This window comes from Sapajus apella, unplaced genomic scaffold (genome assembly GCF_009761245.1).
Source record: "Sapajus apella isolate SASKATOON/1434 unplaced genomic scaffold, GSC_monkey_1.0 scaffold7, whole genome shotgun sequence".
NCBI classification, from domain to species: Eukaryota; Metazoa; Chordata; class Mammalia; order Primates; family Cebidae; genus Sapajus; species Sapajus apella.
The window spans coordinates 30,496,525-30,520,326 of record NW_022436947.1 but is presented as its reverse complement, the minus strand read 5'-3'; positions in this window follow the sequence as shown (position 1 = coordinate 30,520,326).

Genomic DNA, 23,802 nt, shown 5'->3' with positions numbered 1-23,802 from the left:
TTTTTAGTGCGTTAATATTTTTATAATTTGTCCAGTGGATATTATTGGGTATTATTATCCAGTACACTGTTAATAAACCGTCATTATATTTGAAGAAAAACCTTTCAGTAGCTTCGTAAATATTAATAACATCAATAACATCATTTACCAAGGATCTACTGAGCACCTTGAGACGTGTGATGTAGATGCAGTGACTATTAACAAGAAAACAACATGAAAAGAGCTAACCACTAATAGGATGCATTCTATATTTAATTAATAACACCACATGGTCCATCCCATGTTGCAGAAATACAGATATTATGTTCTGGATACACAACTACCGGGAAAGTGGTACAAAAGATCATAAACGATATAGCAGGATCAATTTAATAGGAAGACTAAGGAATCAAGAAATTGTTTTAGTCAGGAAAAGTTCTAAAAGGGTCCTCTGAATTTTGGCACCAAAATATGTAACATTCAATAGATAAATACAGATATGTGAGGTTAAAAAAATCAACCTTCTTGCCTCTCACAAAACTGATGGACAGAAAATAGATTATTACATTCAACCTGAAAATAGACACATGCAACGTTCTTCATTATCATTTTTAGCTTTTTGTGAGCTAAGTTAACTCACTCTAATCTTCAGATATTTTATCTGAGGAATGAATCTAGGTGATTTTTCCTAGGGTTTCTTCTTGCTCTCATATTATTCTGTACTTTCATGAAGGTGCCAAGAATTCAACCTTTTCACTTACCAAGAATCTTAAAACTATAAGGAAATATATCATATAAACATTATTCACACTTCCCCAATTTTGCCATTGGATCTGGAGTGTTAATTCAAAATTTCACAATTTATCCTTTCATTTTGTATATTAGCCTGAGTCTACAGAGGTAATTGAAAGCTCTTTATGACTTTTATTTTGATCTGGGAATTTAGTCAATTGCTACCACTCCAACTTGGTATACACTATATAAATAAACATACCATGTAAATATTTACTCAAATACTGGTGTTAAAGTGTTAACTCTGCCAAGCTGAATAGTTTTCTTTGTGCTTGTCAGTGATTTATAGTCTGTCTTATCTTTCTTATCTAAATGAAATGAAATGACAATGAAAAATAAGTGGAGGGAAATAATTTGAAATTATTATGGTTAAATTATGTTAACAGTGGACTACAGATTAGAAAATATTTTCCTCATATATAAAGTATTACAAAATATTAGTATAGGAAATGATACTTGCAAAAATGTAACACAGTTAGGGACACCACTTAGCACATATCAAGATATTTGTTTCCCCGATTCTATGACTTATACCATTAAGGGTACCCCTTTCCTAGGCTCTGGTACACATTAAGGGCCCATGACTGTTTGCTGAGTAAGTCAGTTATGATCTCCGTCTCTTTTTTTGTAGATATGGCTATTGAGGTAGAGAGAAATACGTCATTTGCTATTTTGCAACAAAACCAAAATTAGAATCTAGGCCTTCTGACTCATACTGCAGTTGCACTTTTTACATTAAACATATATAAGAATTTTTAACATTTGTTATATATATAATAAAAAAGAACTTCTACATATGAGTGTTTTTGTCCACTCAGGCTGCTATAACAAAATACCTCAGACTAAGTAACTAACAAAATTTCTCACAATAATGTAGGTTGGGAAGTTCAAGATCAAGGCAATGGCAGCGTGGGTTGAGGGCCCTCTTCCTCACAGATGGTGACTTCTAGTGGTGTACTCACATGCAGAAGGGGCAAAGCAGTTCTTTGGCACCACTTTTATAAGAGCACAAGTCCCATTCATCAGAGATCCAGCCTCCCGAACTAATCACCACCTAAAAGACCCCACCACCAAATACCATCTTCTTAGGGATTAAAATTTCAAACCATAAATTTTGGGGGAACACAAACATTGACTATGCCAATAAGAATTTCCATTTAGAGGCGGAAGACATTTTTTAAACTCATTACTTCAATTGCAGATGTGACCAATGGCCTAGTAAAGTGGTCAGGGCTTAAATTACCAGGTTGACAGCTTAGACCATATTAAGCACTGTTTCACTACCTTATGTACTCTGTGGGGATGCAGCCTGCTCGTTTTGGAAAAGAGCCCTGAGTGCTAGTAGAGGTGCTAAAATTCTGTAGCATTCTGGAATTCTATGGGACCTGGTGAATCTGCTCTAAAACCTCAGAATTGAAAAAGACTTAGAAGTCATCTTATCTAATATCTCACCTAACACATGAGTTCTTTGTACAGCAATTCCTACCAAGCACCTGGGTGTGACTGGAACCCTCCAGATAATGTGTACTACTCCACAGGGCAGCCTGAAGGAAAGGAAGTGAGTTTTTGTTTTGCGGGGAGGGGTGGGGTTTTTTTCTTCTTTTCCCAACTTTATTGACAGTCAAAAATGGTGTATGTTTAAGTTGTACAACTTGATAATTTTATATATATAAACATTGTGAAATACACTCCATAATCAACCAAATTAATATATCCATCACCTCACCCAGTTACCACTGTGTGTGTGGGGCTGGGAGTGTGTGTGAAAGAGATGAGAGTGCTTCAGATCTACTCTCAGCTTTGAAACTAAGAGGTATGTGTGACTATAAAATATCCTGAGATTTTCTGATCCTCAGAAACTTTATTTTTTAAAAGGTAGATACTAATATCTACCTCACAGATGATTATGAAGATTAGACAAAATAAATTATATATATATAGCTTTCTCACACACCAGGACTCAAAATATACTCATTTTCCCCACAGTTGCTTTAGTAACAAATTTGGATAATATTGCTTCTTCTTAGATGTATTTGTTTTCCTTTGTTTCCCAAGGGCTGTTATAACAAATTATCGTAAACAGTGTGGCCTAAACAACAGAAATTTATTTTCTCATAGTTCTGGAACCTGAAAGTCCTAAATCAACATATCAGTAAGGCCACACACTCTCTGAAGGCACTAGCCAGAGATTGTCCCTTGCCTCTTCCTAGCTTCTGGTGGTTGCCAACAACATTGTCATTCCTTGAAATGTAGACACATCACTCCAGTCTCTGCCTCTATCATCACATGGTATTATCCCTGTGTGTTTGTCGAAAACTCCTCTTTTCTTGAAAAGACCCTAGTCCTATTGGATTTAGGGCCGACTCTAACTCAGTGTGATTCATCTTAACTGATTACATCCGCAAAGATCCAATGCCCAAGTAATGTCACATGCAGAGGTTCCGGGTAGACATGAATTTTGGGGAGGACATGATTCAGCTCAGTACACTAGAGTTGTTATGAAAATTAAATAAAATATTATATAGACTGTAAAGTACAAGTAGATGCCACTTCTCACATTTCCAATTGTTAGGTGCCTTGGAGATATTGCAGGTTCAGTTCCAGACCACTGCAATGCAGTGAATGTTGCAATAAAACAAGCCATACAAATTGTTTGGTTTCCCAGTGCATATAAAAGTATGTTTACATTAGACTATAGGCTATTAAATGTGTGATAGCATTACATCTAAAAAAATGTAGATACCTTAATTTAAAAATACTTTCTTGCTAAAAATGCTAATGATCATTTGAGCCTTCAGAGAGTCAAAATATTTTGCCTGGTGGAGGGTCTTGCCTCCATGTTGGTGGCAGCTGACTCATCAGGATGGTGGTTGCTGAAGTCTGGGGTAGCAGTGGCAATCCAATATCTTAAAATAAGACAACAGTAATGTTCTCTGCATTGACTCCTCACGAAAGATTTCTCCTTAGCGTATAATGCTGTTTGATAATATTTTACCCCCAGTAAAACTTCTTTCAAAATCGGGGTCAGTCCTCTCATACCCCACCACTACTTATTAACTAGGTTTATAGAATATCCTAAATCCTTTGTTGTCATTTCAACAAGGTTCACAGCACCTTATGAGGAGTAGATTCCAACTCAAGAAGTCACGTTATTTGCTCATCCATAAAAAGCAATTTCTTATTCATTCAAGTTTCATTATAAGATTGCAGCAATTAAGTCCCATCTTCAGGTTTCACTTCTAATTCTACTTCTCTTACTAGCTCCACCACATCTGCAGTTACTTCCTCCACTGAAGTTTTGTACCCCTCCAAGTATTCCATGAGAGTTGGAATCAATTACTTCCAGATTCCCATTCATGTTGCCATTTTGACCTCTTCCCATAAGTCACAAATGTTGTTAATGGTATGTAGAATGAATTCTTTCCAGAAGATTTGTCATTTACTTTGCCCAGATCCATCATGGAAATCACTATCTATGGCAGCTATAGCCTTATGATATGTGCTTCTTAAACAATATTCGAAATATGTATTTCCTGAAATATGTATTTCTTAAATAATACTTTTAAAAATATTTGATGTATTACTTAACACTTGACTGTCAAAGTTACTCTTTGATCCATGGGCTGCAGAATAAATGCTGTGTTAGCAGCATTAAAAGAACATTAATAACATGTACATCTCCATTACAGCTCTTGTAAGCAGGTGCATTGTCAATGAGCTGTAATATTTTGAATAAAATATTTTATTTTGAGCTGTAGGTCTCAACAATAGGCTTAAAATATTCAATAAACCATTCTATAAACAGACGTGTTGTCATTCAGGCTTTGTTATTTCATTTATCAGACACAGGCAGAGTAGAGTTAGCATAATTTATAAGGGTCCTAGGATTTTTTTGAATGGTAAATTTGCATTGCCATCAACATAAGGTCACCTGCTATATTAGCCTCTAACAAGAGAGTCAGCTTGTCCTTTGAACTTTTGAAGCCAGGCATTGACTTCTCCTCTCTAGCTATGAAAGTCCTAGAGGGCATCTTCTTCCAATAGAAGGCTGTTTTGTCTACATCAAAAATCTGCTGTTTACTGTAGTCACCTTCCTGAATGATCTTAGCTTATTCTTCTTGATAACTTGCTGCTTCACTTTACACCTTTGTGAAAGATATAGAGATGGCTACTTTCCTTAAAACCTCATAAACCAGCTTCTACTAGTTTCAAACTTTTCTTCTGAAGCTTTCTTACTTCTCTAAGGTTTCATAAAATGGGAGAGTTAGGACCTTGTTCTGGATTCAGCTTTGGCTTAAATAAATGTGCTCTATCCGCACCTCTAAAACTATCTCCATATCAGCAATAAGGCTCTTTTGCTTTCTTATCATTCATGTGTTCCCTGGAGAAGCATTTTTAATTTCCTTTGAGAACTTTTCTTTGTATTTACAATTTGGCTTTTGGACACAAGAGGCCTAGCTTTCAGCTTATCTTGGCTTTTGGCATGCGTTCCTTACTAAATCTAATTATACGTAGCTTTTGATTTAAAGTGAGAGATAGGCTGGGTGCAGTTACTCATGCTTATAATCCCAGAACTTTGGGAGGCCGAGGCAGGATAATCAAGTCTTGAGTCCAGGAGTTCAAGATCAGTCTCTGCAATATGGTGAGACCCTTGTCTCTACAAAAAGAAAGAAAGAAAGAAAAAGAGAGAGAGAGAATTGCTTAAAATAGCCTGGCATAGTGGTGCACACCTGTGGTCCCAGCTACATGGGAGACTGAGGTCCAGAAAGTCAAGGCTACAGTCTTCATGTCATTGGAGTTTAGCCTGGGTGACAGAGTGAGATTCTGTCTCAAAAAAATAAAGTGAGAGATGTGTGTAACTCTTTCTTTCACTTGAACACTTAGGGGCTATTGCTGGGCTACTAATTGGCTTAATTTCAATATTGTTATATCTCAGAAAATAGGGAGGCCTGAGGATAATGAGAGAGACAGGCCAGCAATTGGTCAGTGAAGCAGTCAGAACATATATAACATTGATGGATGAATCTTACCTTCTTATATGGTCATAGTTTATGGTGCCCCAAAATAATTATAATAGTTACATCAAAGATTATGGATCATAGGTCACCAAAACAGATATATTAATAATTTAAAGGTTCATCATATTGTGAGAATTATGAACATGTGACACAGAGACATAAAGTGATAACAACATAAAATGCTGTTGGAAGAAATGGTGCCAATAGACTTGCTTGACGCAGCGTTGCCACAAACCTTTAATTTGTAAAAATGACAATCCCCCATAAAGTGAAGTGTAATACAATGAAGCATGACTGTGTGTGTGTGTTTGTGTGTGTACACTATATACATATTATGCATTTAATAATTACTTTCTATCATGCTAAAATAAATTATTCACCAATTAGAGGCAAAATAAGATAATTCCTATCTCCATATAATAAAGTTACAAGAGAATACATAAAAGGGTTTATGTCTCTTATTCCATTTCAATAGATAAAATTAATTCATTTTTGAATGTCTATAGTTATGAGATATATGAGATTAGGAATTCCAGTTTGTAGAGCATCAAATTTAATTTTCTATTTGCTCATGTTGATGGCTGAATTACATTGATGTGACAGTTATTGTGCCCTTGAGACAAAGTTTAACAGTCCACATAAAGTTTCTTAATAGAAACTTCCAAAGAATGTTGATTCTGTCACAATGTAACAGCAGATATAAATTTAGTTCAATGATTATCACATATAAATATTTAAATAAAAAGGGATGGCATCAGTCATCTCTTATAATCCATAAGTTGGGGAATATAATGAAATCTTAGAATGGTTCACTTATTCTCAAATTGTGAACATTGTTAAGTATTCATATTTAAATTAATATTAGCAGAACAATCGAGTTAGGTGAAATCTTTTCTTCATAGTAACCTGTAGCAACTCAAACAATGTCACTTTAATTGCTGCACTTGGTCTCTCAATAGCATATAATTTTCACTGAGTGGTACTAGGTAAAATACACCTCAAATACTATACTTGATCGTAGGAGAGAGCAAAACTGAGACTTATTTTGCAGACAAGATGTGATAACAAGAGTACTGCAAGTTTCCTGCATAGAAATATAGAAATTCACATAAATTGTAGAAGGACTATATTTTTATCATGAGCTATAACACTTTTACTTTGAATTGAAGACACATTGGGGTTATATTTCTGATATAAATAGCATATAAGAAAATGAGAACTTTTTTAATTATCTAAAAAGAGAGTGAGGAAGACATCTAAAAAAAAAGTTAAATCTAAGTTTTCATTCTCTAAAATAAATTTTTTAAAAAAAAACCTTTTTATGTTCACAATTCCCTTTCTAAAATGAGTTTATCAGGCCTGTAAAGCTACACTAATTTAATAGATACAGATGGTATCGTTCACATTGCTATTGTCCCCAGCTAAAGTTCTTATTACTGTCACCTGAAACTACATTTGCTTTCTAACTATTCTTACTCCTATAACCTTTCCCCTTTGTTAGTATATGTATTCCTAGCCCAAGCTTCAGATTAACCTTCCTATAGCATGGCTTTCACCATGTCATTCCTTTGAAGAAAAGTCTGCTTGTACTCTTCATCTCATTCAAGTCATCCTTGCCTCATTCCAACAATCTGAGATCTGATCACAGCCAGTCTCTTCAGTTTTACTTCCCATGCCTACCCCTTGAAACCAGACAAGATTTTTCCATTCTCTCGAGACAGTCGACACATTTCAATCTCTTTCCCTCTGCTCTGATTATGATACATGAATTGACCTTCCTCCATCCAAACCTTTTTCAGACCCATTCAAATGTCATTTCCTCATGACGCTTCTCTGATTCACCTCCCTTCCTTACAACGACTAGTGTATCTGTTACAGCGTTTAGCACATTCTGGTTTATCTGTAACTTTATTGCTTATCTTTCTCCCTTACTGATTGTTCTTGTACAGTTCATAAGGAGAAGTCGTTTGCATCACATTTGAATCATCCCCAGCAAGTAGTGAACACCTGCATGAATTAATTCAAATGACTTTTCATGTGATTTTTTTTAATGAAAATTCCATGGGAGATTACCATCTCAGAGAGAAAACTAATTTAAGACTCCTTCACAGATTATCAGATGACTATGTGGAATCAAAGAAGTTTGAATTGTTATAAATGTATCTGCTCTCAGGAGACAGATGAAGGGAAACTGTACATAGTAACTTCTTAAATAAATACTATCAGAAGTTCCTTTAAAATAAAACCTGTATGTTCACTTTCACTGAGTAATCATAGACCATATTTCTATATCGTCCTTGTATTCATGGTTTTCTTTGGCAGATGTTGCTACAAAGTACAAAATGAAGTTGAGATTTGGAAAATTTTAGGTTTGATTGGTGTCACAAACTGACTTTTAGGGTGAAAAAAAGAAAAAAAAAAGAATCGGCTATAGATACCATTCCAAATAATATAAAAATAAATAAGAATAACGAACATTTCTCCCATTACTTATTTGTGAGGCATAGAGAGGAATCTAAAATAAAGCCAGAGTTAATGAAATGTTTTTAAAGCATTTTGGAATGTTTGAATACAGTCCCTACAAAATACAAGTTGTACTTTGTCACCTGGCCTTCACTCAAACACTTCTCATTTTGTTCAGCTCTTTTCAGCAGAACCTCCTGATGATAAAAAAGACTTTACATTCTGCCAGTGGAATTGCTCGGCACCAGAATTCTAGTTGGATATTCCCCTGTGAGAATTTTACTTTTCATATGCATTGTTAAGAATCTTACTTTGTATTTAGATAAAGCTTTTATTTCATGACTGCTTCGTTTCTCTTTTTTATGAAATCCAGGTAGTGTAAATCAGCTCTTTTGACTTGTACATTTAATTAGAACAGCAGTTAAGAAAAGATATTAATAAAATCCTCCTTCTATTAAAATAGAGGTCAACAGTGGCATATTACTACTCCATAGAGAATATAGCCAAATTTAAAGTAGGGAGCTGTTTGGCAGATATGAGGCTCTGGAGAACAATCAAACTCCTGTAAACTTTCTTGAAAAAAATCTCATTATATAACAGAAAATGTAGAATGAAATAGCTTTTTTAGATTTAAACTAATTAGATTATGTCTTAATGTTTGCCGCTATTACTCATAAAAATGGCTATCCATAAAAAACTAATTGCCTTCTTCCTATTATATCTTATACTATTTATTTGTTTTGAGGATTTTTTAAGAATTCTCTTTTGCCATTTAGGTAGGTTTGGTTTCTCCATTAGGCATTAAGGTTTGTCTGTTTTATCATATGTGCTTAATCATCATATATAAAATTGATTGTTTAATGTAATATTCTCTGTCCACCTAGATTTCTCCCCCAGAATCAAAATATGAAACAACATTTTTGCCCTGTACTTATCAATATCTTACATAGTTACATGATATTTAATGAGATTGTCATGTATAATGAAGCTAAGAAACAATCCATACAGGATTAGAAGTAGAATTCAAAATACTATAAAAGGGCTCCATTAATATGCCAATTCCTACCAGCTAAAGCTTAATTTGGTTGAAAGCTGTTTAATTGTCTTTAAAAGAAATATTACATGAGTATAGAAGAGATGACATACATTGAAAGTGACTAGTACAAAGACCAAGTGAATATAAACAATCTCAGGGTTATTCTAAGCCCCTTAAATTTAAATAAGGGAACACTTGTCCAAAGCTAAGAGTGACTTAGCTAAAGTAACTTGATTACTAGTAGCTGCCCAAGACATTCACAGGAAGTCTCTGGCCTCAGGTCAGTGAATTGCCAACCTACTACATTACCATCCTTGGAGCCATCACTGGGGAGTTTTAATTCACTCTAAGATCAAAAGAGTGACGTGGCTACCAAAAAACAATCAAATTAACTGGAGAATAATGTCCAACCCTAAAGGGGTAACATTCCCCATTGGTCGTATCCCAGCCGTGGTTTTACACAGTTCTAGATACCATTTCTTGACTACTAATTCAATAGAGCGCCATGTTTAGCATTCCTTGTTTCCTATTGTTCAGGTCTTCATTCCTGTTCCTTGGGCTCACTCCTCAAAATAATCAGCACCTAATTCTGTGTCTCAAGTTTTCTATTGGGAATAACTATGCTAAGACAAATAACAAATATGCTATAGGGGGATATTGTGCACTGGACTTTATAATTTATTTTTCCATAAAGCTATTTATTTTCTTTTGTTGAGATAGGGTCTCACTCTGTCACTCAGGCTGGAATGCAGTGGTGCAATCAGGGCTCCCTGCAGCCTCAGACTCCTGGGCTCAAGCTCTAGTTTTTAAAATTCATCTCATCTCGGGTGTTCCAAAGAATACATTAAGGGAAACAAAGATCAGGAATGAGTTCCATTCCAGTACAGAATAAAATCCAATTCCTTGTTTTAATCCTAACAAGAAAATGTTAGGCAGAAATATGACCTGTATAACCTGGTCCTGAGTTCTGTCTTCGAACTCAGACCTTATCCCTGTGTTTCTGACTTCTTTACTCCAGCACTCCTCTTCTTCTTCTTCTCTATCTTTAAACATGCCAAGCATGTTCCCACCTCTGAACTTTTGCCCTTGCTCTTCCCTGGACTGGAACAGATAATTGTCCAGATCATGGCATGACTCATTTTTTCAATTCATTCACCTCTCCAGCTAAATGTCACCTCAGTAGGAATGTCTACCACAGTATCTAAAATACCACCTCCAGTCACTTCCTTTTACCAAGTTTTGTTTTTCTTCAAAGACCTTCTCACTATTTGAAAGCACTCATCGCTTTCTTGTTTACTGGTTGCCTTCCCCCATTAGAATGCGAGCTTCAAAAGGGCAGAGCTTCTGCTGTCTACTCCCAACACCTGGGAAAATCTGTGTGTCTTTGAAAATGTGTGTGTGCTCTTCCTCTTTCTTATTTTTCTCATTTTGTTAAGACCAAGGAAAATGCAATCCCAAACCATTTTAGAAAACATTGCTCTCTAGTCCTTAGCAATTTCCTTAGTATGTAATACTGCCTTCATTTATCTGTTTCTTTGCCTCTTTGGTTTTTCCTGCTCACATTCACCTAGAGAATTCTCAGTCCCACCTCAACATTCAGATTCAGCATCAACTCTCCATGAAACCACGACAATGGCCCATCCAGGTGGACTCACTGCCCTGCGTGTCCTTTGCTCTGTGTGCCCACTTATCTTAAAGCATGTCACTTTGTACTAGAAGGATGATCATATGTCTGTGTCCCCCTCCTGACTCTTGATTTCCTTGAGGGCAATGACTCTGTCTTTTGTCACTCACTACATCGTTAGCACTGTCAACCTGAATAAAGACACTAGAGAGAATTAACTCTCAATATGTTGGGTTTACTCGAGAATTAGGAAAAAGTATTATAATCTAGAATATGTGGAATGGCAAGCCATCAGTGCACCCAGTGAGGTATGGGTGAAGGAAAGCTTATATTAGCAAAATGAAAAAGGTTTACACGAGCTTCTGAGAAACAGAGTTCATCGGTTCCAGAGATTCAAAGCCAGAGTTGTTGTCAGTTCATTGATAGAGATACCAACTACTGGACAAGTGTTCTTCCGTACATATCTTATCCAAATTCCTACAGTCCTAAATAATGTCTAGTGGTAAATTGCGTCAAAGTAGAAGATGTGTGAAGGACGTGAAACGGTTTCCTGAGAGAGTTTTCACAAGTCCTTGGAAACAGCTCTCATCTCAGATATGATGAGTCTTCTCTCTTCATGCCTTCCTGATCCTTTTTGTCTGAATCTCACAAAAGTGATTTCATCCTGGTGTCTACAACTTTCACAGTACCTAGAACAGTGCCTCCCGCAAGTATTTTTCACCACCACCATCTAGTCTGACACATTGTGTGGCTGAGTGGAATATTTTTGAAGCTGCTATGTGTTCTTTCTTTACCAGACTTCCTAAGTTATGTCTCTGTCAAATGCAGTTTGTCTCAATGGATCTTTAAGGTTACAATTGTCTGTTTTTAAAATTCTGTTTTCATCCTTTAAGTAAAATGAACTGTAAATAATACAGCTTATTAATGGATGGACTTACCAATATTTTTATATAATTATTTTGTGCCACCTCTGGGGTTTCTTCATAGCAGGGACTTTACCACCAACTGAAAGAAGCTTGCAGTTTTGGAACCTAAAAGCCCCTCCACTTTGCTCACTGCAGCCCGTGCAATCTTGTACACGTGTGAATCTGACGACTGGTCACACACTCTTACTAGCTACACTGCTTTCCCTCACAGCCTTTGCCAGTGCAGTTCTCTTTTTGGAAATGCTTTTTATTCCCCCGCTTCTTCCTGTGACACACCTCTACTGATTTTCCAATTTCACTCAGGAACTATTATCCCTCTATCATAGACCTTTATAGCACCAACCACCTCTCCTTCGCGCATACTTCACAATTGTAATTTTACTTTGATCATATGATCATTGTCTCTTTCTTCCTAGCAGGTGAGCTCCCAAAGGAAAGAGACTGTTGTTTTTACTCCCCTAGCATGGGGCCAGGCACATATAAGTGGTCAATAAATATTCTTAGCATAAATGAATGAATCCCCATATAAAACTATGCGGGCATTCATAACCTAACCGAATTTCCAATATACAATGTAAGATGGAAAAAGAACCCTTTCAGTCTGCCTGAGAGGATTTTGGTTTCTAAAGTAGCCTTAAATTCTTACAGAGTTTAAAAAGGAGTAACTTTTTGAACCTGATCATTTTTAGAATGCTAGCCTAGGCTGTAAGTCAAAGGGAGAAAGCTTTATGTTCACAAACCCCAAGGGGTTAAGGGCACGATCCAGGGAACCTGGAAGAAAAGTCAGCCACTGAAGCATGAAAAACCAGGTGTAAAAGGACTTTCAATTCAGTTCCACTTGTTAGGAATTCTAAGTTTTACAGTCCTTGATCCTCCCTATATCAGATTACTTTGTAACTCAATTGTTTCCTCAACTCAAAAGAACTTGATCTTACTTTTTTTTTTTTTTTTTTTTTCGTTCAGGTGTTGAGTGAACTGAAAGGTAGAGAATAAAGAGATTAATTAAAGTGAGACAGCAATGGTCAAGTTCACTCCCTGCTGAGTATATCACCCTCATCTTAAATCTTCTTAAGCCACACACAATTAATTTGAAAGCCTGAGGGCTCTTGCATGGAAAGGATAATAGGCTGAATCTTTAAATGATATAAAGTTCTTAATCCAAAGTCTCTCTGCTTTATTGGTTTATGTTAACACCTTACTGATTAATCTTGTGATGATTGAAGCTGTTTCTATTCAGGGAAATCAAATTGATGGTTTGATCTATTCTATTTTTAGTCATTTTAAATTCTCAGTCGCTATACAATTGATTGAACTGACTAAACTATAATCTAAATCTTAAAACTGCAGAAAATACCACATTGGTCATCACGTAATACAATAAATATTACAGAAGTCACTCATCTCTATAATATTTTCTAAATATTTTTATAAGTAGTTGCAGACAAGATACACATGCAACTGTAGAAGACTAATTTATAAGTTATCCACATGTATAACTATAAGAGCCTGATTTGTAAATTACAGCATATCCATACAAGTGCTATTTTGATGCTACCTTTAAAATAATATTTTTAGAGACAACTTAGTGACATTCTTACACAATAAGGAAAAAGGCAGGTGACAAAACTATATAAAAAATATAAATCTACTTTTTGTGGGAGAAAAAACATATAGGAAATATATGTTTGTATATATTCCTGTGTATAAACACATGCAGGGAATATGTATGTGAAAAGAGACTATGTAGATGAAAAGAAGAGATACATTGATCATATATGTATGTATGTGTGGGCGTATATATACACTATGTACATGTACATCATGTATAATATATTACACCCACACAAATATACATATATTATATTATATATACCCACACAAATATATATATTTCATACACATATATGAAATATGAGGGAAAGGTAAAGAGATAATTTTAAAGGCATTTTTTCTTTCATCTTCATATTTTTCCTGTGTTTTCCAAGTAGCTTATACATTTTAATAATTAGAAAAAATAAACATTTTAAAAATTAGCGTATATATTTTATGGCTTTCAATGAAAAAAATCATCTTCAGAAGTTTCTCATAATTTGGGGTAGTCTGGTTGTAGAGAAATGGGGAAGAAGAAAAATATGTACCACCCATAATCTTCTGCCACTACTAAAATAGTTTCTCTTTCTCTCTCTCTGCCTCTGTCTCTCTCTCTCTCTCTCCTTCCACCGCCCATCACATACACACATTGATGCTACTGAAGGCTCAATGCTTTGACATCTAAAAGCTATGCTGTGTCAGGATCTGTAACTGTAACACTCTATGTATTTTTAGCTGCTGATAACCTAGAACTCATGCATCATTTGAAACTAACCAAAAGCCCCTTTATTTTTTACTCTAAAGGCTTCTGGAAACCAAGACACTGTGGGAACTCCAGTAATTATGGATGAAGAAAAAGCATAGGAGAGAAAATTTTAGAAGACCCGTGTAGCTCCTTACACTGCAAAGCCTACCTTATTGTGGAGTCTGCATCTGTGGTAGATGGGGATTTTCTACAAAGACCGTCCTCCCCAAGGATGGGAGAAGCCAGCCTATATGACGTGGCCTGGCGCTGTGAGCGTTCACACAGAGCATCTTCTCACTCAGCCTCTTCCCTGGGCTGCAGACACTTTTAGGGAATCCATGATGAATTAAAGAGAAAATTGAATTGATCCTGAGAACATTCTGCAGGGCAGACTACGAAATTTGCAGGGCCCAGAATAAAATGTAATTGTGGAGCTTCTTGTTCAAAAGTAGGAAAAAAGTGCTGTTAACAATACTAAAATATAAAGCTTTTTCTTTTCTTCCTTGTCTTTCTCTTGCTTTATTACGGTGTTTTGTTTGCTGTTGAATGGCATTCACATTTTTTTAAAAAATACGTTTTTAATTATTAGCATGAATTTTACCATTCCTCTTTATATTGTATAATCCCTATTTCAAATACAAATATGTGAGCATTCAAACTCATATGCAGAACCACCAAAATTACCATAGCTAGTACATGCATAGATATGTTGTTCTTAGCAAAACAGTGAAAATACTGCACAAAATTAATTCAGCCGCTTTTATTTCACTTCTTGGTATGTGCACATTGTACCGATGCTCTCTACTTTTAGCTTATTAAGGAGTAGAGACAGAGTGATAGGAAACTATAGGCTGCCCTATTTCCCATTACTTCTGTGTCATTTTCAGGCTGTGTAGTTATCTAATACAAGGAAGTAACTCAAGTAAGTAAGGCAATGATAGTATTCCTTGTTGGTTCATGTGTCTTAGAGCACCATTTCCTTACTTTTACATTTAAAGCAAATTCTGCTTTGAATAGACAGTTTAGCGTCTCAGGGCCATCAGTACACCTGCTTGCTCAGTCATAGATATAACATGCTTACCTTGTGCTCACTGAGCATCCACATATTCTGGGCCCACCAGAATTCTGGGCTCACGGGACATCATAAACACTGCATGCAAACATAGTAGCCAGAAAGGTAGGCATACATGTGGTGCTTATCTCCTCTGCCCACACATATGCTCTACTGTCCCATCAGACTTCTCTTACAAAACAGAAGTTCAAAGATAAAACTGTTAAGAATGTCAAAATAGCAATGAGCATTACATCAATTGCAGGGCCCTTCTGATCACAGGTCCTTTTTGGCGATACAAGTTGCACATCTGTGACCCAGCCCTGACATACTGCTTTGGGTTTTAACCAAAGTACTTTAAATCCTCCCCAGCAGCTTAATGTCTACTTATCTAATTAATGAAATTAAGTTTGCCAGACTCAGGGACAAAGAGCAGGACGTGTGCATCCTGAAATCTACACCAAAAAAAAAAAAAAAAAAAAAAAATGGAACAAACTCACCAAATAAGGGAGCTAACCATAATGATCTGAGATTTACATGATGTTATATGACTGACTATTTCACCAAAATCCTGCTTTGCAATTCACGAATTAAGCCCGTAGTGGAACAGTGATTAGAGAGCAGCAAAGAAGAAGAGTTTGCTCACTGATTATTTCAGATGCAATTCCTGAGATTGACTGGGACACTAATTGAAGAATCGTTAAATGCAAAGGTACAGTCTTACATATATCAGTGGTCTGTTTTCTTTCTGGTTGACAAAAACGAACAATTCCAGGAATCATGCTGAACACTGTAATCTGATAATTAAGGAAGAGCTCAGTGGAGTGAAAAAAGGAAACAGGAAAATTAAATTTAAAAAGAAGCTGATGAAGAGCCAGGCACCAACTGACACAAAACTGTCCATTTAAGATGTTCTTAAAGAGAAACTGAAAATGCTCTTCATAAACAAGATTTAGTGGTATCAAAAGAGAGCAGATTTTCTGTAAAATAATACCAATGTTGCCAAGGCAATGCATTTCTTAACCAAGTAAGTTAATACTGCTTCTGCCTACTGCTTGGCTTCAAAACAAGCAAGGCCAGTCCTATACAATGACCAAATCCAGTGCACTTTAAGTGAATTGTGTAGATGTACTCTGTAGCCATCCACATATATAAGGTGGCTCTCATATCAATGAATCAGGAAAGCAAGATTAACTAGAAGTTTTCTGCTGGACACTGATTTGGTAATATTTCTGCTCAGTTTGACCAGTTTTCTTCTCCAATTTTCTTCGAGCCTGAGGTCAAAGTAAACACCAGAGTTTATGGCTTCCTTCCCAAAAAAGTGTCTTCACCTGAGCTGCATTCTGTTACTCATGCCTTCTGGTATAATTCAATCTCCAGTATTCACATATGGGCCAATCTCCATTGATCAAACTCTCCTCACATAGCAAAGCCTACTCATGAGGTGCATCTCATGAGCACCCTGTGCAATGCAGTCAGCTTTCCAGGACTCCACACTGTTTGCTTTCAAATGAAAAAAGAGGGAAGCAGCTCCTTCTTTCTTTCTTCCTGGAGCTGCCTGGCCCTCCCAGCTAGGCCTTGGTGTGATCCTGCCAGAGAGAATCAATTTCACAGATCACCAGCATTAGACAAGGCCACCCTATGGCCATGATGATCAAGACAAAAAACAAGGCCAGGTGTGGTGGTTCACACCTGTAATCCCAGCACTTTGGGAGGCCAAGGTGGGCGGATCACAAGATCAGGAGTTCGAGACTAGCCTGATCAACATGGAGAAACCCCGTCTCTACTAAAAATACAAAATTAGCCAGGCGAGGCGGTGGGCGCCTGTAATCCCAGCTACTCAGGAGGCTGAGGCAGGAGAAGTGCTTGAACCCAGGAGGTAGAGGTTGCTGTGAGCCAAGATCACGCCATTGCACTACAGCCTGGGCAACGAGAGCGAGACTCCACCTCAAAAAAAAACAAAACAAAGAAAAGGCAAAAAACAAGATCACTTCACAATCATATCTGAACATAGACAAAAAAATAAAAATAAGTTACAAATTAAACATCACCATATACCTCTAACTATATTTCCATTGCCCTTATCACCAGATTAGAACTCTGGATTTAACTGGACCAACTTTGAAAAAATCACACCTGATATTGTAACTTGTACAACCCAGCTTGCAACTCTAAAATCATTCTTTATCAACTCCTGGGTTCTCCTCAGACCTTTAATCCACTAGTTATTGTCATTTAAAACTGGCTCATTCTATTCTGTTGGCACCAAGTTGTTGAGAACTCAGCAAATCTCCAGCTTGAGTTTCCCTGAGATGCTAACTTAGTTTTGAGGTCACTCCAATGTGGCACCCCAGGATCTGTTATATAACCCTGTTCCTATCTCAAATCCTAACTCTAGAATTGGGGAGCACTCTCCTCTCTCATAAATACTTCTTGTGCATTCAACTTCTGTGCCTTTCTATTCCATTGTAAGTAGGAAGAGGTAAAATTGTACAATTTTAAGAACCAAGAAGTAGTAAGAAGGGTTTTTTTTTTAATCTCAAATATTGTTCCAATCCAAGTGCCAAAATACTTACAATATTACATTGTAATTAAACTAAATTAAACATAAATTTCTTCAAGCACTAACCAAGAAAGACACCACGGGTGACTCTACACATTTTAAAGATAAATAAGGCATCCTTCCTGCCCTCAAGGAGCTGACAGTTCAGTTAGAAACAACATATACTAGATTATGTTTTTGTTACTTTTATGTATGTGCATAATAGAAATCTTTATGAAATGCTAAGAAAATAAAGATTAAAGATAATTTTCTTTAGGCTAATCATTCCTCTCTTCCAGATATTATTTTATTCAAATTAGTTCAAGAGGCAATATACCAGTCATTAGGGCTATCAAGACTCTCACTCTCCTTCAAGCTGTGTGGTAGAAGGTGGTAAGAGTGCTAGGAAATATTAGAGCAAGATAAGAGGCATTCATAAAATATTCATTAATGTATTCATTCATGCATTCAATATTTATAAATCACCAATTCTGTGACAAGTACTGTACAAAATACTGTGCAGGATGAGAAGTTCTATAAGGCATAGTAAATGTCTTCAAAGGTAACTCATGTTACATGTTCCTTGATGTTGAGAAACCAAGTTGAGACATTTGTAATTTAGAGTTTAATAGCTAAAGTTTTAATATTTTAGGACTTCATCCATATTCTACTGTACAACAAATTCTTTTTTTTTTTTAATTTTTTTTTCCCATTTATTTTATTGCATTTTAGGTTTTGGGGTACATGTGAAGAACATGCAAAATTGTTGCATAGGAACACACATGGCAGTGTGATTTGCTGCCTTCCTCCCCATCACCTACATCTGGCATTTCTCCCCTTGCTATCTCTCCCCAGCTTCCCACCCCCCACCCTCCCTCCCCTATTTCCCCCCAACTGACCCCTGTGTAGTGCTCCCCTCCCTGTGTCCATGTGTTCTCATTGTTCAACACCCGCCTATGAGTGAGAACATGCGGTGTTTGATCTTCTGCTCTTCTGTCAGTTTGCTGAGAATGATGGTTTCCAGGTTCATCCATGTCCCTACAAAGGACCCAAACTCATCGTTTTTGATGGCTGCATAATATTCCATGGTGTATATGTGCCACATTTTCCCTATCCAGTCTATCATCGATGGGCATTTGGGCTGGTTCCAGGTCTTTGCTATTGTAAACAGTGCTGCAATGAACATTCGTGTGCACGTGTCCTTATAATAGAACGATTTGTAATCCTTTGGATATATACCCAGTAATGGGATTGCTGGGTCAAATGGAATTTCTATTTCTAGGTCCTTGAGGAATCTCCACACTGTCTTCCACAATGGTTGGGAGTAAATCACTCCTCAGCAAATGCAAAAGAACGGAAATCATAACAAACAGTCTCTCAGACCACAGTGCAATCAAGTTAGAACTCAGAATTCAAAAACTAACTCAGAACCACACAGCTTCATGGAAACTGAACAACTTGCTCTTGAATGTTTACTGGATAAACAATGAAATGAAGACAGAAATAAAGATGTTCTTCGAAACCAACGAGAATGAAGACAAAACATACCAGAATCTCTGGGACACATTTAAAGCAGTCTCTAGAGGAAAATATATAGCAATAAGTGCCCACATGAGAAGCAAGGAGAGATCAAAAATTGACACCCTATCATCAAAACTGAAAGAGCTAGAGGAGCAAGATCAAAAAAACTCAAAGTCTAGCAGAAGACAAGAAATAGCTAAGATCAGAGCAGAACTGAAGGAGATAGAGACACAAAAAACCCTTCAAAATATCAATAAATCCAGGAGCTGGTTTTTTGAAAAGATCAACAAAATAGACAGACCACTAGCCAGATTAATAAGAAAGAAAAGAGAGAATAACCAAATTGATGCAATAAAAAACGATAAAGGGGATATCACCACAGATTCCACAGAAATTCAAACCATCATCAGAGAGTATTACAAACAACTCTACACACACAAACTAATAAACCTGGAAGAAATGGATACATTCCTGGACACTTGCCTCCTGCCAAGCCTAAACCAGGAAGAAGCCGAAACCCTAAACAGACCCATAACCAGGTCTGAAGTTGAGGCAGCAATTAAGAGCTTACCACCCAAAAAAAGCCCAGGTCCAGATGGGTTCACAGCTGAATTCTACCAGACATACAAAGAGGAGCTGGTACCATTTCTTCTGAAACTATTCCAAACAATACAAAAAGAGGGAATTCTTCCCAAATCATTTTATGACACTAACATCATCCTGATTCCAAAACCCGGCAGAGACTCAACAAGAAAAGAAAACTTCAGGCCAATATCCATGATGAACATAGATGCAAAAATCTTCAATAAAATACTGACAAGCCGATTGCAACAGCACATCAAAAAGCTTATCCACCATGATCAAGTAGGCTTCATCCCGGGGATACAAATTCTTATAGTTCCATAGGTGCCTTACACCTTATATTGCATCGAGTCATCTACATTCCTGCTTGTTCCTCCTGTAGTTGCTCAACTTCATTTCTCTAATAACTTTTTTTAAAAAAGGAAAAAAATCATTGACTGCTTAGACCTATATTTCACAAACAGGAGCTACAGCTACTTACATCAGAAAGAATCACTTGGGTTACTTATAAAAATGCAGAAAGTCTGACTCAGAATCTCTGAGATTGAGGGCCAGAAATCTGCATTTTTAATAAGTGCACATATGATTCTGATTAACCATGATGTTTGAGAGCTTCTATTCTGGTACATCTTTACCTTTGCCTTATACTCTGGAGGATATAGGTCTTCCTGTTTTTAAATACTCTTCTACCTCCTAGACTTCATGTCTCAGCTCAACTATCCCTTTGATAAAGAGACTCTCTAACCACCCAAAATTAACTAGGTGTCACCTAATATTCCTTTTTATAAAGCCCATAAAAACTGGGCCTTATAAAAAGGAATATTAGGTGACACCTAGTTAATCAGGTGTCCTTTCTATCAAAAAACTGATCACATTATTATACATTTGCATATATTATGCTTGACGCATAGTTCTGCCACTCAACGCTGCATAAGGGCAGAGACCATATTAGTTTATTTTGACATTATATATTATCTCTTAGCACAGGGCTTTTTACAGAGTAGATGCCTAATAAATTATTCAGTAAATGAGAGAAAAAAATGAATAGTAATTACCTTCACACACATGAAGATGGAAGAAAAACACTATATAAAATAATATATAGAATATGTAACAAGTTAATATATGGTCGATTATTTGCAAATCATAAGTGCTTTAAGAATTTAGGAGGAAAGAATCAATGTGCACTGATGTGGTCAGGAAAATTCTTACAAGATGAAATGAGAGCTTAGCTGGGCCCTAGACAGTAATTAAAATCTGCAAAGGGTGGGAGAAAGACACAGAACTCATAGACAAAAGTTCAGAGGCCAGAATCACAATGTCTCAGTTAAATTATCCCAAGATTTATTCCAATTCAGCACATTCTGTTTATAGATAAATGTGGTAAGGAGTCTTTTTATTTTGATTGATTTCCTTGCCCCTGGAGGAACAGTCCACAGAAAAGCAATATTCTAAATTTCTCAGTGGTTTTATTGATCCCACCACCAATTCCTAGAAATAATACCTCTGTGAGATTCAAAGCATAAAGAGGTTAAAAGAGCAACAAAATGTGATCACATATCCAATCAGACATTACAAAACATGGCAGAAGTGATGTAAATATTGAAACAAACTGTACATCCAATGCATCAAGAATCAAATCATAATGTAAAAAAGTTAATTCCTCTAATACAAATCAGGTATCTGGATATCAATCTTTCCTGAATTTAAAAAAATGAGTGGCCAGTCTACATTTATTTCTATTCCCACTGTTTTCCTTTACAATGCAAAGAAAAGAGGAATTTCTAAAAAAACATTTTCAATTAAATGATCAGTCTACTAAACAGTCTGAACTTGAAGAGATGCAAATATAAAATGGTTTTGTTCTCCTGTTTGTTACCAAACACATTTTATAAGTTCTCCCTTTACATAGTATTTATGTCACTTTCAGACAATAAAAGAAGTCTTGTGAGTCATCACTGTATGTCCTTTCATGCATACATGTTATTTTCTTAACTAGAAAACTTTTCAATTTTAGAAAAAAGATCAATTAAAATTTCTCACAAAGCTTCTGCCCTATTACAATGAATAAATTGGTCTTGCCCTCCCTCTGTAACAGCCAGAACACTGGTAGGAAGAAAGGATGTATAAAAATATAAAAAAAAACACAATTGCTCCAGGGAATTAAATGCTATGATCTCTGAGAGAAGAAACATACATGAGATAGGCTTTTCGATCTTCCTGGGTTTTGGCCTGAAGGAACATCATGGTCTGCAGCACATGATGGGGAAACCAAGTGCAGCCCGGGGATCTCACGGAACCCACAAGGCAGAGATCAAGGTGTGGGTTTGCTGAGGCCACCAGAATTTGCCAGGCAAAATACAGAAAGGAATAAGATATCGAGAAAGAGCCTTTCAGAAACTTCCATGGGGTCTTTGGGGAGGTCCTAGGGCCTGTTTCTAAATACTAAATTGTCAAACATAGTATCAAATTTCAAAGGCCAAGCAAAGAGTCAATAGAGAGTTATAAAATGCACAATTTGCAGAGATCAAACTGGGCTGGAAGGTATTCAAGTATCAATCAGCCAGAACGGAGAAAACTTTTCAGAGCCAGTAGAGACTTCAGAAGGTTTGCACCTTAGAAGTAAAGCTAAACTAGGTGCAAAGAATATCCTAGATAGAAATGAAAAATTCACTGAATAAGGTTAATAGGCGTTTAGACAAGGCTAAAATGAAATCAGTACATATGACCACAGAGCAACAGAAAACATCCAAACTGAAGCACAGAGAAGAAAGGAGTAAAGGGGAAATACACAAATCCATGGTGACTTTTGGGACAATTTTAAATGGTCTAACATATATGCATGAAATGATGAAAGGGATGTCAGCAGGAAAATACATAGGAAGAAATAATATCCAGAGACTTTCCATATTTGAAGAAAACCATAAACCTGCATATCCAAGAAATTCAGTCATTCAAAAGCAAGAAAATAAAATGAAGTATGAAGTAAACTACATCAAGGCATGCCATAATTAAAAAGAGCAAATCTTAAACACAATTACAGAAAAAAAAGACATATCCCATGCACATGAAAAAAGACAAGAATGACTCGGGACTTGTTAAAAAAAAAAAAAAAAAAAAAAGCTAGCCAGAAGAAAAGAGAATATCTTCAAACTGCTATCACAACGAACAAATAAACAAACAAAAAATTGTCATCGTAGAATTTAAAAATCAGCAAAAGAAATATTAAGAACAAAACATCATTTTCAGACAAATAAAAGCTGAAAAATATGTTATCAGCAGATATGCACTTCAAGGAATGGGAAAAAGTTATTTGGAAAGAAAAAATAATGATTTTAAATGGAAACTTTGATCTGCATAAAGCAAAAAAAGCTTCAGAAATATTAATTATGTATGTGAATATAAATAACATCTTATTGACATGTTGTAATTTATTTAAAAGGTAAATAATGGAGAAATAATAAACGATTAGAGGACTATAATATATGTAGAAATAAATGGTATGACAACAATTACATAATGCATGGAAGATGAAATTAGAAGTAAGCTTTCTTAAGGTTCTTACAATATGTGAAGTATTATTTTGAGACAGCTTCTAAATAATTGTAAATCCAAAAACAATCTATTTTTAAATGAAACAAAAGACTGTAACATAGTTCAATAATGAATAGAAAATGAAATGTAAAAGAAACTCAAGAAGAGGCAGGAAAAGAGGGACAGAGGAGCAACAACAAAAAGCAATGGTACAAATAGAAAATATTATTGTATACTTAAACTCAACTATACCAAATTTTATACTAAATCTAAGTAGACCAAATGCACCAATTTAAAAGCTATATATTATTAGACTGGATCAAAAGCAAGACCAAAATATATGCCTGTCTACAAGAAATACTTTTTTAAATACAAAGAGATACATAGATTAAAAGTAAA